The sequence below is a fragment of the Lissotriton vulgaris genome, chromosome 9 (assembly GCF_964263255.1).
Source record: "Lissotriton vulgaris chromosome 9, aLisVul1.2, whole genome shotgun sequence".
Taxonomy (NCBI): domain Eukaryota; kingdom Metazoa; phylum Chordata; class Amphibia; order Caudata; family Salamandridae; genus Lissotriton; species Lissotriton vulgaris.
The window spans coordinates 566,748,979-566,765,068 of NC_141697.1; positions in this window are offsets into that span (position 1 = coordinate 566,748,979).

Sequence of the window (16,090 nt, forward strand, 5' to 3'; positions counted from 1 at the left end):
AACTGTTCATCTGTTATACTTTGACTGTGGGTAATTATTTCTGTCCTCTGGCACGACGCTGCAAACCCTACTGTTGTCCAACACAGGATATTGTTTTAGGTTTATAAACATTGGAACTGCTCTGCCTATGATCCCATTTTAATAGCGAACATTTTTGAAATAACTAAAGACGACAGACACGACATTAAGCTTGGGTGCTGGACGCATTTTTTCAGCACCCCCACAGCATCACTCAGCACCACCACATTACCACTCAGCACCACCACATTACCACTCAGCACCACCACATCACCACTCAGCACCACCACATCACCACTCAGCACCACCACATCACCACTCAGCGCCGCCACCACCACCACTCAGCGCCACCACCACCACTCAGCACCACCACCACCACCACTCAGGGCCACCACACCACCACTCAGCGCCACCCCAGCATCACTCAGCGCCACTCCAGCATCACTCAGCGCCACTCCAGCATCACTCAGCGCCACCCCAGCATCACTCAGCGCCACCCCAGCATCACTCAGCGCCACCCCAGCATCACTCAGCGCCACCCCAGCATCACTCAGCGCCACCCCAGCATCACTCAGCGCCACTCCAGCATCACTCAGCGCCACCCCAGCATCACTCAGCGCCACCCCAGCATCACTCAGCGCCACCCCAGCACCACTCGGCGCCACCCCAGCATCACTCGGCGCCACCCCAGCACCACTCGGCGCCACCACAGCACCACTCGGCGCCACCGCAGCAGCACCACCACAGCACCAGCACAGCACCACCACATCACCACTCAGCACCACCACATCACCACTCAGCACCACCACAGCATCATTCAGCAGCACCACCACAGCATCATTCAGCACCACCACACCATCACTCAGCACCACCACACCACCACTCAGCGCCACCACAGCACCACTCAGCAGCACCACTCAGCGCTACCCCAGCATCACTCAGCACCACCACAGCATCGCTCAGCACCACCACAGCATCGCTCAGCACCACCCCAGCATCACTCAGCGCCACCCCAGCATCACTCAGCGCCACCCCAGCATCACTCAGCGCCACGCCAGCACCACCACAGCACCACCACAGCACCACTCAGCAGCACCACTCAGCAGCACCACAGCACCACTCGGCACCACAACAGCATCACTCCGCACCACAACAGCATCACTCCGCACCACAACAGCTCCACTCAGCACCACAACAGCTCCACTCAGCACCACAACAGCTCCACTCAGCACCACAACAGCTCCACCACAGAACCACTCAGCACCACCACAGAACCACTCAGCACCACCACAGAACCACTCAGCACCACCACAGAACCACTCAGCACCACCACAGAACCACTCAGCACCACCCCAGGTTATAGGTGTCACATTTGCGAAAGTTATAACTATTGGCATTGTAAATAACAGCTATTAATTTAGCTATTTTCAAAACCAACACATAAATAAAAGAATTGTCATTTACAAGACCAATAGCTCAAACTTTCCTAATGCGAGACCTATTGCATTGCAAATGCTTGTTTCTTTAGGTGTTTGATGTAGAGCAGACTTCGCTCCAAAGAGCAGCCGAACATATTTTTACGGAGAATATTTTTATTGTAGCCAGATCGCCTTGATCCGGAGGTGTTGTGCACAGATTGTTTGGGGGGTTGCACGATTACAGAAACCAGTGTATGATGAGAGTTTGGGGGCAACAGGTAACCGGGGCAGCAGACTACGCTTTATCTTACACATTTGCAGTTTGGGGTAACAGGAGAATAATTGGTTTGCCACCAATCACACGATTTTCAGTCAAGTGTTATGAAGCTGGGATTGGATCCTTAAATGCACTTTACAGAAATGTAGTGCGTTGTTGAATTGAAAACTAGGCAACTGCGTTTCTCCATTTTTTCCCGGTTCTGTTGTAAGGACTGTGGATGCACCGAGCGAAGTGGTGCAAATTGACTTTACACTGGTTTTGCTGTTGCTGAAACAAGGAGAAAGAACCCAAACATTGTCTCCACCTTTGAAATGTCAACGATAAGCCTACGAGGAGAAATCAATTTGTTCCGATGCTTCTCAAATAATAACAAGCACAGGCTGCGCGGCCGTAAAAGTAACGGCCATGTGGCCGTGAAAGTGATCGCGGGGGAAGCACGAGAGTGGTGCGCGCGCAGCAGTAATCACGCCATATGGCGCCTCTGCTCAAATGCACGCCCGCGCACATGCACTGCAAGCTTTAGCCAGCGGTAGCATTTTTTTAAGCCCTTACTTAAAGTCTCGCCAGACCAGCGTAATCAGGCAAGACCTAAAAAGGAGTGGGGAAAGGGGCACCCGTCAGGTACTGCAGATTATATGATAGGATTGGGAAATTTGTTGACCAGTTTTGGCTTTGGCTGTAGGTAAGGAATATAGCAATTGTATCCATTTGATATATGCTGGGGGAATCCCATAATGCGCCAAGGTCACAAGCATATAATCCCAGCCCAGTGTGTCAAATGCCTGCTGGATATCTAAAGAGGCAACCGGCATATGGATGATAATTATGGGCTGCATCCATTATCCCAAACAGACGCTGTATATTCAGGGAGGTGTTGTGGCGAGTCACAAAATCACTTTGATCTGTGTGTATCAGTCGTGGGAAGAGTGGGAGTAATCAGCGGGCCAGAATTTTACTGAGAATTTTATATTCTGTAAAAAGGATCGATAGTGGTATATATGAGGACAGTTCAGTAGGTGGGTTATCAGGCTTTAAAAGGGACGTCACCAGTGCCTCTCTGGTGGTAGGGGGTAATGCTCCCTCCACAAGGGATGCATTGCAAAGTTTTTCAAGTTGTTGCACCAATTGTGTGGCAAAGCTGGAATAAAATTCTATCTGGAGGGTGTCTGAGCCCAGCATTTTGTTACGAGCCAAGTCCTTGACGGCCCCCCGAATCTCGTTAATCGTACAGGGGTTACCAGTTCCTCTCTATCAGTGGCTCGCACCGTATGCAGTGTCGCACAATGCAAAAAGTCTGAGAGCTCATCTGGGTCATGGGATGGCAGCGCAGAGTATAATTCCGCTTCACAGTTGTGGAACACTATTAATCTGAACTTGCATTGTCACCAATCCCCGTGTGGATGTAGTAAGGGACAAGATGGGTGTAGGGGGATGAGTCTGGTCTAATTAAGCGCCAGCATGGTGCCCAACCTGTCAGCCTCCATGTGTGTATGGGCCCTCTAATCATCAGACATAGGTGCTATAAAAGCTCAGCATGTGAAATTCCGGGCTCTCGCAATTCAGCAGCCTTTTCCTCGCTATCATGTGCTGCCACTTCCAGGGGGCCCAGCCTATCCCCCAGGTTCACACAGCCTCTAGTGACCTCTAGTCTAGCGCCAAGCGAGGCACCATGTACTACCACTTTAAAAGCATCCCACTCCATTAAAGGTGAGGAAGCAGTATCCGCGGGGGGGTGAGCGATCCAGGTCTGTGTCCAGTACAGCATTGAAGTCCCCGTCTAGAAGCCAGGGATAGTAAGACCAATCAGCTAGCAGCGTTTCCCAAACTGTGGTCCGCGGACCCCCAGGGGTCCGTGACACATTCCCAGGGGGTCCGCCAGACTCGATTGCCTTCCATCAGCTTCACTGAAATGACCATGCCTACACGCCCTGATAATAACAGCGCAGGGGCGGCAGGATCACAACAAAATCACCACAATTAAATCGGCAATCACCATTCAGCTTTAGGTGCAAGCTGAAGGTGATTGGCTTGTTTTATTATTTGATTATTCCCGCTCGCACATCAGTGCGTGTTCCCTTGCATTTACGGCCATCCTCAGAGCATTTTGCCGCCCAATGTCGTGTCTCCACTTTCTGCCCTGAATACGGAGTACTGCTGTGCCTATTATTTCAATACTAAACAGCATTTATTTCCGGCACCTCGGGCCAGCAGGAGGGCACTTACCCGATGGAAAGCACAGATAAGCATGTGAGTGTTTTAATTTACGGCTATACAAGCGTAGACCAGGGGAATTCACAGCAGCCTTTTGAAGATTCTTCTCGTGTGTGACGAGTGATCAGCTTGTTGTGTGCTGGTGGCTGTGACATCATGGTTTATTCCTGCCGTTAGGGTTGCTTTCATTAAAAGTGTGGCTGCAAGTGTAGTCCAAATGAACGAATTTATTTTAACTTGGTTTATGCATGTCACATTATGCAATCAATGCATGTAATGATGTAATCCTTATTCTGAAAACTGTATTTACTCGACGCAGGTGCACCGTGATTGTCATCACGTCATAAACTAAATACCCCCCCCCCCCCACACACACACAAAACCCTGCCTCGATGAAATATCCATATGTTAAAAGCGCACAGACACATTTAAAAAGTGTTTCCCTTTTATGTTATCAGCCTCGTGGAAGTGAAAGAGAACAGCGCTATAAAAATCCAAGTTGCTTTTTCTAGAAGTGTGTCTGAATAAACAGTTATTCAGGGTCTTGTTGATCTACCTCTTGCTCCGCCCGCCCTACTGCTGAATAAATGAAATCCATGACTTCAAGTGGCTGCACACATTTTTTAATTTTGCTAGCTATGGGTGACTCAGTCACTGAGGTAGATTTGCCGTTCCTGAATAATTGTCATTCATAGCTCATGAAATAAAAATATGTATGCTGCTCCTTCAATAGGTAGGAACCCAAGGCATGATACTAATGCCAAGTGCTTGGCCTGCCAGGAATGAATGTAAGTGCCTCATGTTACGACTGAAGAACTGTCATCTGGTTTACTCATCTGTATTACTTGCATTATTTTAATTTAAGGGTACACAAATGCACTTAAAATAACTTAACATGCTGCACTACATGGGACCGGTGTCTGATCTCAAGAAGATGAAAGTGCTTCATTTCGGATGTGGCTTCTCACCTAAGGACGTGAGCAAGAACATGGTGCATCATGGCTGCATTTTGTTCTTTTTGGGTCTATGGCTGCTGCAGGGAAAAGGCACATGTTCAGAGTGTCAGTTACCGTTACTTGGCAGGGGGGGAGAAAAGATGCAGCCAGGACCAACAGTAAGGGTTTCATGCTGCTGTCCGTTTGCTCACTTTCCATAAACCCCTGAAGTATATGTGCTGTCGAGCTTTTATAGTTGGACATATCAAGCTATTATTTGTAGCCTTAGTGGTTTGTTGGCAGGGGACAGAGGCAGTGGACTTCCTATCAGGAGAGGGTTGTATCAGGTGCCATGCGATGGCTCACTGAAATATGACTTCAATGCGGTGTTCACCCTTTGATGGTAAACTGTTGCACTGCTGTGGCTAAAGATTCTGTCATACATTCACCCCAGTACGGAGATCTGGGCCTAAATCCATTGTTTTTTTGCTCACCATGCCATCTATTTATGTGAAAAAGCTTTTTCAGATATTATGTATCTAAAAAATAAATACAAAAACCGTTTGAAAAATGTAGAATCAGACCTGACGAGTCAACTTCCCGAAATAAAACCAAACACTGAAAAGTTAGTCGCTGAGATGCAGCACCATCCTTACCATTGAAATGTTTTGATTTTCCCAAATTTTTGCAACATAAAATTATAAAAGCTTCAGTAATTAGAGTATTTGCTTGATGTGTACTTGTTTGCGTATTTTTTGCAAATTACTGTTGTAATTTCCGAAATTTATTTTATAACATACAAATTGCTTGGGGGTCCCCGCCTTCCAATAGTGATTCAGTGGGGGTCCTCAGGAGTCAAAAGTTTGGGAACCACTGAGCTAGTGTGGTCGACAAGTGAGCCAGGAACTCAGCTAGGTCCTTGTTGGGTGCTTATATACATCCTAGGACTATCTGCTTCCCATCTAGCATACCCCTGAGTAAGACAGAGACCCTGGATGTCGATCTTTGATTCAAATACTCCAAATGGGACCCTAGACCGCAACCAAACAGCCGCATCTCCTCCAGAGAATGCGGAGTAGGTGTAATAAATAAATATAATTGCCCTCTCCATCTTTTACTAAGTTTGTGAGCCTAGGAGGACACCAGGTGAGTTTCTTGCAGAAACACTATCTGTGCGCAGCATCTGTGCAACTGAGCAAGTATTCTGTGCCTCCTATGGCTTGACCCATACTCTGCACATTACAAGTAATAAGATTATAATCTTAGGTCACTGTCGACATGAAAAGAACATTGTATATACACTACCCGGTAGCATACCAGAATCCCCACCCCGATAGGTTAAAGGAATGACTACCCTAAAACAGTAAAAACAGTCACACAATACTCAGTCCAGCACTTCTTTGTTGTCTGACCAAACCTGAAAACAAATAAGAGCAGTATAAACTATGAAATAGTATGTGCATGTGCCACAGTGGCGGGCCGCCTCTACCCCACTAAGGGGATTAGGTGGGCTTAGAGCGCTTATGGAAAAGCCCATGCCAACCAGACACAGGACTCAAACAAGTGCAGCAACCAGGTCCAATGTTTCAGCTAAAACACAAATGCTGATCTGGAGGAACAAACATGGTGTAATGTGACCTAATAATACCAGGGGAAGAGTCATACATAGTATAGGCAACGTCCGCGTGTCAATGCCCCTTGTACCTACGGAACAGATCCTAGAGGCATGACCACCTCCACAACAGTTGGTTGTGGGGCACGTGTATGAAATTGGTGCCCCCAGCTGTCACCCCAAAAGATAATTGCTCTGCTGTAGGGTGATTGAGGGGAACAGTGCCATACTTCCAGTTGAATCGGAGTCTGAAGCATTGTTCTGGAAGGAGCTGGAGCTGATAAGCGTCCGGGTAGATCTTAGTTCAGATGCAGAGCGGAGTGACTCCTTTTGGCACTCCAGAGCCTGTTGCGGAGAAGGCGCTCCCTGACGTTTTCATGAGGGTAGAGTCACCTCTTAAGTCTCCAAGGGGCACGTTGCGATCTCGGTGGTGCCGCAGTTTGAGGTTCCAGTTCAGCAGAGTCAGTAAAATGCTGTTCCAGCCACTCCAGGAGTATCAAAGAAATGTTATCGCTCATCATGAATTATTTTAAATTTACCCTGGGAAGAAAAGGGCGCAGGTGAGGCCGGCCATGGGCAGATGACTTTACTTCCTAGAAGGAGGCATGCTTGCGCTGCACAGTCATTGTGTAGTCCGGAAATATGGAGACCCTTGAATCATTCACTAGGAGAGGAACCTTTCAGCAAGCCGCTTGCAGTAGCACGTCACATTCTCGGAAATTGAAGATTTTAGCTACTGTAGGCTGTGCATTTGCACCGGGAATGGGCTGCTTGGAGGGGACCCAGTGCACTCTCTCCACGGTGAACAGGTCAGAGAGACCAGTGTGGGCCACCTTCCTTCTGAGTCAGTCCTCAATGTACTGTGTTGTACGGGGGCCCTCCGCTCCCTCAGGGAAGCCACGATACATATATTATTATGGCTGGACCTTCCCTCAACATCCTCTGCACGTGCTTGGAGATGCTCCACCTGTTGGCGCAGTTGCAGAATCTGTACATTGTGACCCTTTGAACACTGAGCAAAAGCGCTCCGCACCGATTTGTTAGCTTCTACTCTGTCCATTAACTTGCGGTGGTCGTCCTTCAGTAGGCGGATATCCGTTGTGATCAACCCCATTTTCTGCGTAATGGCTGCCCTTGACTCCCGAATCTCCTGAAGTATACATCTAATTTGTCCAGAGAAGAGGTTGGCGATGCACTGCCCCCATTCAGAGTGAGTTGGTAAGCCCTCGGATGGTGAGGAGTGGGAGCGGATACGGTACACCAGGTGATGGCCAAGCCTGGCCAGCAAGTGATGGGATCTGTCACTCTGAACAAGAGGATGCGGGGCAGGGAATATATATAGATTACGTAGTTTTTAGGTGTTCCGTAGACGTGATATGTCTATTCACGGACCTCCTGATGAGTAGTCAAACAATGATGTAGAACGAAGCTCAATGGCTAAGTGGTTCCCTAGAGAACGGCAGTGTGTGCTCCAGGAAGGAGGGCACAGTGATGTACGATCTAGGTAACAGTTCAATAGTTGAAAGACAACTAGTGCACCCCCTCACCAGACTCCACGGCCGCTCCCCAGTGATCGACAATCACAGTTTCAGCACCTGACAGCAATTAGTGAGTCTATATAACAGCTGTACATTAAGGCTTGCAAGTAGAAGTAGAGGAACACATCTCATGGATAGATCTAGTTGCTAGAGTTGTGCACCACCACACTCCCCCTCCGGACTCCCCTCAGAAGATCACCAGGAAAAGGAAGCAGTCACTTACGGGGGATGCAAAGGACCTAAACTGCGCCCCACCCCATCCGCTGGAGCAACAGGAGCCCGCAGCCAACCCCACTGGGCCACTCTTCAATTCTGCTACAAGTCCGCTGTGGAGCAGGGCAGTCCAGCAACCGCAGTGATCAGTGGGCCGCAATCCACCCAGATACTCCTAAGGCAGTAGGAGCAAGGAAGGGCCTCTATGGGCGTCGGATGCGCATCAACCATGTGGGAGTTACTACATGTGCCCGGGCAGCACCACCAGGAACGAAGCCTGCTCCAAATTGCCTCCAGAAAGGCAATACACGGGCCCCAGCATCACATAGTTGCAGTCTTCAAATGCAGTGGTAAGTAGGGGGTGGAAAGGCCTCCGATCCCACCTTCCACCAACAGTAAGCGCAGCCAAGTCATACCTGGGCCGCAGCACAATGGGGCAAGCGTGCCAACAATCCCCCGGGGCAGCCCAGCAGAGCATGAGCAGCAGTGGTCCCAGTTTCCAATTGACAGGACTTCAGGTATGAAGAGGAGGGAGGGCCCAAGTTCCAGTCATGGCCCCTCACCAGCAGGTGTGCCTCTGCGATCGGGCCTAATAGGTACCCAGGCAACATCATGCGCAGCCACGCCACATATAGGCCGCAGCACAGAGGGTACACGCTCGCCAACAGCCTGTGTAACAGTCACTGGCTCCAGCACCGCTGCTGCAGAGTCTTTGTCCTCCACCTCGTCCAACAATGAGGGCGATGCAGACTGGATGCCGATACATGGGCTCCCAGCCTCAGTGGGACGGCCTTTCCCGGGCAGCATTCCCCCGTCCGCCATGTTGTGCGCTCCGCTCCGGGATGTCAGGAGCACATGCTGTACTGGCCGCTAATCAGACCCCAGGCCCACAACAAGTGCAGCAGCCCACATACTGGCAGCGTCCTGGGGCCAGCCGCTGATCAGATGCTGCAGCGAGAGTAGCAGGGATGTAGGAAGGATACTGGCCCCTGGGTCCAGGAGTGTTCAGTTTGAGGCCGCAATCATGGGCTGCTTGCCGCGCCCTCCACTAGGTCTCGTCAGTGCAGAATAGTACTTTTTAGGTCTCCCGCCTAGCGGTGCAGTGTGCAGCAATACTCGCGCAGCGCAAGACATTTATTAGCTGAAAAACAGGGTTTCAGCACTGACCTAGGAATCGCACTCGTGCGTGTGCTTTCCCTTTTGTGCGACGTGATTAGCCTTTGCGTGAGTCTTTTAATAAAAGACTGCACGCAATAAGCCAAAGGCTGGCGCATTGCTCCGCCCATGGCCTATTGGTGTCTATTACGCGCACCAGAGGCCATGTGGTTTCAATTATCCTGTTCAGACACGGGCGCGATAATTGAAAGCACATGTCTCGCTGTGGTGCCCGTGCGCACCACTCGCGGGATTGTTCTGTTTTTGGATCCATTTCCCAGGGAAGCAAGTCGGGCCGGCTTCTTCTCCACCAGGCTACTTTGTTACTTTACTGCCACACATCGTATTGAGTGAATGCTGATTCTGTGAGGTATATCGGCCAGTGGTTAAGTAGTACATCAAGAAGAGGTGCTTTATTTATTTTGCCACATTCTGTTCTGGTGAATCAGTCATACAAACAAAATCCCCGCTCTGACTTAAATTTACAGGCACTGCCCAAGTAGACATGTTACCATTGGGCTCACCCAAAGGGTTGGAGCTACATTTGGACAGGTGGACCGAGCCTCTTAAGGCCCTCAACGCATCGACTGCTCGCAGCGGAGAGCTTGTGTCCCTTCTGTTGAGCGCTCTACCAGTCTGCATGTTGAAACCTCGTGCAGATGTCCCTCAGAGAGCGTATGCGCAAGGAACTCCTCCCTTAGCTTCCATGTACTTTTTAAGATCACTAGTTTATTTGTGGGTAACTAGCACCATCTTAATATTTAGAAGAATCAGTTTGTTTCTTAACTCTGCTTGCAGCCTGGCCAACACCACCTGGGCATGGTGCGCAGATACATCTCCCAGGATCAGCGGGCAGTGCCAGGCCTGCAGAATGTGGCGCTTCCTCCTCAATGTCTGATCAGGCGGAGGTGAAAGTTTGCTCACGTTCTTTGCTTTGGGAGCACACAGGTACCCATGTTGTAAGCTTTTCCGGTTACTCTGTTCTGTTTACTCAGTTCAGAAGGTTTGTGCGCGAGCTACGCCAGAGGGTTTAGGAAAACAGCGTTTTGGCAGTTTGTTCCCTGGGACGGAAGGTCACCAGCACCCTGCATGTGGAAGTTTACCATGCAGGGTATCAGGGTATAGCGTTCAATATTCATTTGATTGTGACCCATAAAGACTGCATGGCATTTATCTTTATGGGCTACTAGACAGGCTCTTAGCAACCTCCTCTGACCCGAGCCTCTGTGGGGTTGCAGAGGGGTGCACTCCTGAAATGATTTAGGCCTTCGGGTGTTCGAGGCTCTCTCTCTCCTGGCCCGCTGGTTCGATGCTCTCCAGTGGCAGACGCAGGATTCCTGTTCTTACTGGTGCTCCTGATAACTCCCCAGGTGTGGTCTGCAGTAAATGATCGAACCAGTGTCTTTTTTAAAAGCTCCAAAACCTTCACTCTCCTGTCACTGTCTCCCCTTCGCTCAAAGGCTCCACTGCTGCTCTCAAAGGAGCTGCCAAGCGTGGGCGGAGGACCAGCCATGTTTTGGTTCGTATTCTCTGGGGAAGGAAAAAACACAAGGGTAGCGAGCACAGTGCTAGTTGGCGATGCCGAACCCTGGTATTACAGCCGTAATCAGGGGCGGCTCTAGACTCATGGCAGCCGTGGGCAGGGAGCATAGGTAGGGGGCCCCCGAAGAGGGGGTCTGGGCGGGGCGGAGTGCAGAGGCCAGTGAAGAGGGGATGGTCAGGGTGTTTGGAAGTGGACCAGAGCAGGAGGCCACCAAATCCCTGCCAGGGGCCGCCACACAAATATGTATCCATCCTCAGAGGATTATTATATTAAGGATATATATTGGCATGGCGGCCCCTGGGGTTTGGTGGCCCTGTGCAGGTGCACAGCTGGCACATGCCTAAGGCCGCCCCTGCTATAATATTACTGAAGGCACACATGGACTAATTATCAAATATAGCTCGGTCTTTCTTTCTGCAGTAATCCAATTTTGTGTGGAGCGCAAGGAGCCCGGCCTACTCCCGTTTATCCAGAGATTAAAGATATCTGCATGCGGCCGCTCGCTACGAGACTGGGCCCGGAAGTAAGCATCCTCCTCGCGGCACCGCGCACTCAGGCGCTATCCTGGCCGGCATAGACCGGTAACGGAGCCCTATCGGGAAAATCAATGAATCCTGTACTTCCAGTTTCAACTATAAACTGAAAGCAACAGAAGCAGAGTGAAAACACCTCGAAAGAATCTAAGTGCTGGCTAAACTATTCCTAAACGGTGTTTACAAATATAAATAGAGACCGAACTGCTGCATTAAAGAAAAATACATAGTATTTAACACAGACTTTTATTTATGTACCACCTGCAGGTCCTTCCAGAATATCAAAAACGCATGCGCATGGTCAGTATTTTTTATATGAGAAAGTTTGAAGCCCCAGTCCTACCAAAGTGTTCTTCAGGATACAGAGTGAGGCTCGCTGTATCCAGGGGCCCCTAGGAGGCTTGTCCGTATTAGACACCCGCTAAATTGCTACTATTTGAAGTTAGAAAGAATTATGTATTGTGGTCTTAAAAGATTAAAGCTCCCAGAATATTGGTGTGCCCGAATAACACCCCCATTGATGCTTTAGTCCTTGGTTTGCACTTAACCTATTGCATTCGGGAAGTTGTTGTCCTGGTTCGCTTCAGTTGACTCAATTGAATTTGTACCCCTGAAAATAATGAGTTTGAAAACAAAAAACCCAGGACAGCAACTTTGTGTCTTTGGTAGCTAGGATTGCTCTGGTAATTTAACCTTAGGTGTTAAGGGTTTCCACACTAATACCCTCAAGCCCACCCCACTTACTTATCTCTCACTTCTATCCAGGCAAATATTCCGGGAATGCAATGGGTCTCGAAGGTCCTTCCTCAGCTGTAGAAGCATGTTTGGAGATTGGTTCAGCCTTTTTTGTTTAATTCGAGTGGTGTTTATCTTGTTTATAGGCACACTACCTTTCGCGGAAGCATAAAGTCCACCAATATGCTTTTCTGTGTTTTTGTGCTTTTGAGTGACCCAGCTATGAAGCAAAGAAGGCTTTTTACATAAAAGCAAACATATACTCGCTGCGATTATAAAGCAGTTCTGTTGTCAGTCAGTGTTATTCCAAACAGAATATACTGCATCTCTCCTCAGTGCTCACTGGCTGGCACCCATTCAGCAGTTACATAATGAGAGCTGAGATTAATGCTTCTGCGTGCACAGTGTGGCGAATGACACCAGCCCGCCAGCCCAGGTGGCTGCCCTTTGTTCCTCTCTGGTTTTCTTTGCTGTGCGTTTGTATCTCTTCTGACCGGGTTGGAGCTCAGTGCAGTTTACCCTTAACAAGCATTTGCCACGCAATAGGTCTCGCATTACTGAAAGTTTGAGCTATTGGCTTTGTAAATAATAATGCAACAACAATAGCTCAAACTTTCAGTAATGCGAGACCTATTGCATTGCAAATGCTTGTTTTATCAAAAAGTCTGGCAAGCTGAACACGCACGTTCGCAGTGGTCTCTTGTTTATAGATTTATTGCAGGTCCAATCTAAGAAATTTACTATTTGGGCCAATTTTTAAAAGCCAGTGTTCACCATTAGTACCATCCAAATAAGTCATTCTTGTATAACCCGGGTTCTCGTTCTTCAGCATGGACCATTCGCAGATGGTGTGCTTAGTGCTGCAGAGGAAGCTTCCAATGTGCAGCTGTTCAGAGAGCACCCTAGCATGTCCGAACATAATGGCGGGAAAAAACAATTGAAAATGGAGTCTGTCTCCTGCTACATTGAAGGTTTCATTGGAGATATTAAATGTCCTAGCAAAACTTGCTTTTGCATTTGTCACCCCGAGTGGGATGGGTATGCTCAGACGTGAGTCCCATGCTCTCCACACCACTGGAGTCAAGCTATCCGGGCTGAAGACTGCTGATAGCCAGAAACAAGTCCTAGGATGCTTGTTTCCGGTCCAGGAAAGACATGGCTTGGCAGCTCGGGCTGGACTGTTCCCATGAGGCACAGGGTCAAGGCTGATTTGCATATGGCCATGTCTGAACTGGGGTGGTGTGGAGTGCAAAAAACCCATGGATTTAGGCTCAGATCGCTGTACTGGTGTGAATGTATGGTATTGATAGGGGGTTGTACCCAAATAGTGTCCCTGGGACCTGGGTGATCAATGTAATGAAAGGAAGGGGTCCCAGTACTCAAGGATCAATTTTACAAGACAGACAATAAAAATAAATCAATCAAGAAACAAATCTGGACACATTGTTTTAATCACAATGTGAACGTTCAAAATGAATATATGAATTATCTCAACACATAAACACAGTTTGCGTAGTGCCCCAGATAAAAATGGAAAAGGGAGGGGAGTGATCCTGTGAGGAAGTGGTGGAGGAAAGAAGGAAGTTTTGTAGTGACAATTAAATCAATAAATATACAGCATTTGTACATGCTACACAGTGTGTGTAGAAATGTTAGACCACAGGGTTCAATGTATTATTCAAACATAACAGCATACTCCACAGAATTCAAATAATGAAGGCGTTTAGGGCGTGGAGTTGAGTTCTACGAGTAGTTGTCGACGTTTCGACCCCCTGAAATGCAGGTAGAATTGCTATCCTTGCGGTGGGGTCTTCATCAGGACAGGGGTGGGGACACACCACAAATGCGTGATCATATCATTAAGGGGTCTGGTCCAATCACAAGGGTGCCTCGTAGGATATTCATAAAGGCACGATCAGAATCCAATAATGGGGGGTCCACCTCGGTCGGACGGAAGGCTTCTAAGTAGAGACTGTGAAAGGAGACGGGAAACATTGATGTAGAGCGCCCATCCTAAGGTAATTACAACAAGCATTTACAATGCAATGGTTTTGCCTTTGTTAAAGTTAGAGCTATTGGCATTGCTCTTGACATTATTTTTATTTATGTTTTTTTTAACATAAATAAATGGCATTGTCATTTACAATGCCAATAGCTTAATCTCTCGCAAATGCCACACACAAACACCCACAGAGAGCCCCCCACACACACACAGAGCGCCCCCCCACACAACCACACAGCGCCCTCCACACATACACCCACACAGAGCCCCCCCCACACAGAGCAGAAGTATGCTACATTTAATGCGAGTCACAGGGCTTTAGATCTCATCCACAGAGGATACCAGACCCTTCTGGTGTGCATTAGTTATCATTCTGCGCAGTCTGTATTCGATCCATCAATCTCGGCGTCACTGGAGAGCGCGAGATACCCGGAAAAATAAACTGCGCGCGCATGACGCAGCCCCCACCTCCCAATCCGGACAGGAGCCGTTCAACACCCCCTTCGTACGCTGCGCTAGCCTCCAATTTTAAAGAGCAGTTTAGCTAAGAAATGGCACTTAAGTGAGGCACACTGATATATCCGCGGTAAACACAAGTACAATAACCGAGAATATGAAAATATATTTTTTTTAAACCCAGCAATAGAAGCTAAAGAATTGAAGCACTGAACATACAAAGTAAACTGTCGTAGTAGGTGAATGCACAACAATACACAGTGGGCAAAACTGGACTGCAAACCACAGGAAGACTGTCACAGATTGGGACGTCCTCCAGGATGTGAACAGGAGATACCACGCCACCAACAGATATAAGAACACCACTTGGCCGAGGACACAAAGCAAAACGCACTTTAATAAAAAGCTGGCAACAACAACATTACTGTTTAAGCCGGATTTGTTTATTTTTATTTGTGTGCCTGCCAAAAAAGCTGCATTTCTAGCGCGACTACCACGCCCCGGGTAAAATTATTCCCTATTCTGCTTAAAATAACGTTTCCCATTCAGTGAAGTAATTTTCGGGGGGGGGGGGGGGTCGCCCCTACACGCTGAATGTGTCCTTTTATCCATTTCAAAATTCAGATAAATGTACTAATAAACACGGTGACTCAAAGTGGAGCATTTCCAGAATAACAGTGAAAAACGCAGGCAACGCCTGATGACAGATCTCAAGTGGTCACGTCAGGTGTGTCAGTGGTATGAAGTATTGTAGAAATACAACTACTATACAATACTTAGTGTCCTAATGCATGTAGTCACTTGGTATCCATACTCTACATGACATTCATTTTGGAGCACATAACAGTCACGTAATCAATGCAATACAACGTTCAGCATCTCTCTACAGTTAGTACTACACAATCTGAGCTTCATAACCAGAGGTATGGTCAGGTATTAAAACTTAAAACTGACTCTTAAAATTGTCAGAAAGGAAACTGGGTCAGCTAACTTGTTTTAATACTCAGTTTAATATTGCATGCGACATCAAAAAGTGTGTCTTAGAAAGGACAGGCTGCAGAAACAGAAATACTACTTAACGTGTAAGGTAGGTGCTCGAAAAAGCCGGTTCTATTATTATTCCATGTGTTTCTAGTTTCGTTAACAGCAAATCGGTTCACGCCCAGGAGAGCTGATCATATCTCTTAAAACACTGGACTGAGTTACTGGAAAAAGGATCAATCCATTGCGGAACACAACAGGTGTAACACAGACTCATAAAGTGCATCGACTTTACACGGGGAGAGAGGGCCGTCACATGTCATGCTTCTTCAGTCGTTGGCCCTGCTGCAAACAGTGGCAGGCAGAGTGCCAATTATAACGAGTTTTACTTAAGTGGACGCCGGCATACTGTGTAATTGCGTGAGATCACCACCTCAATTCACAAAGGCCTCGGTGTGGG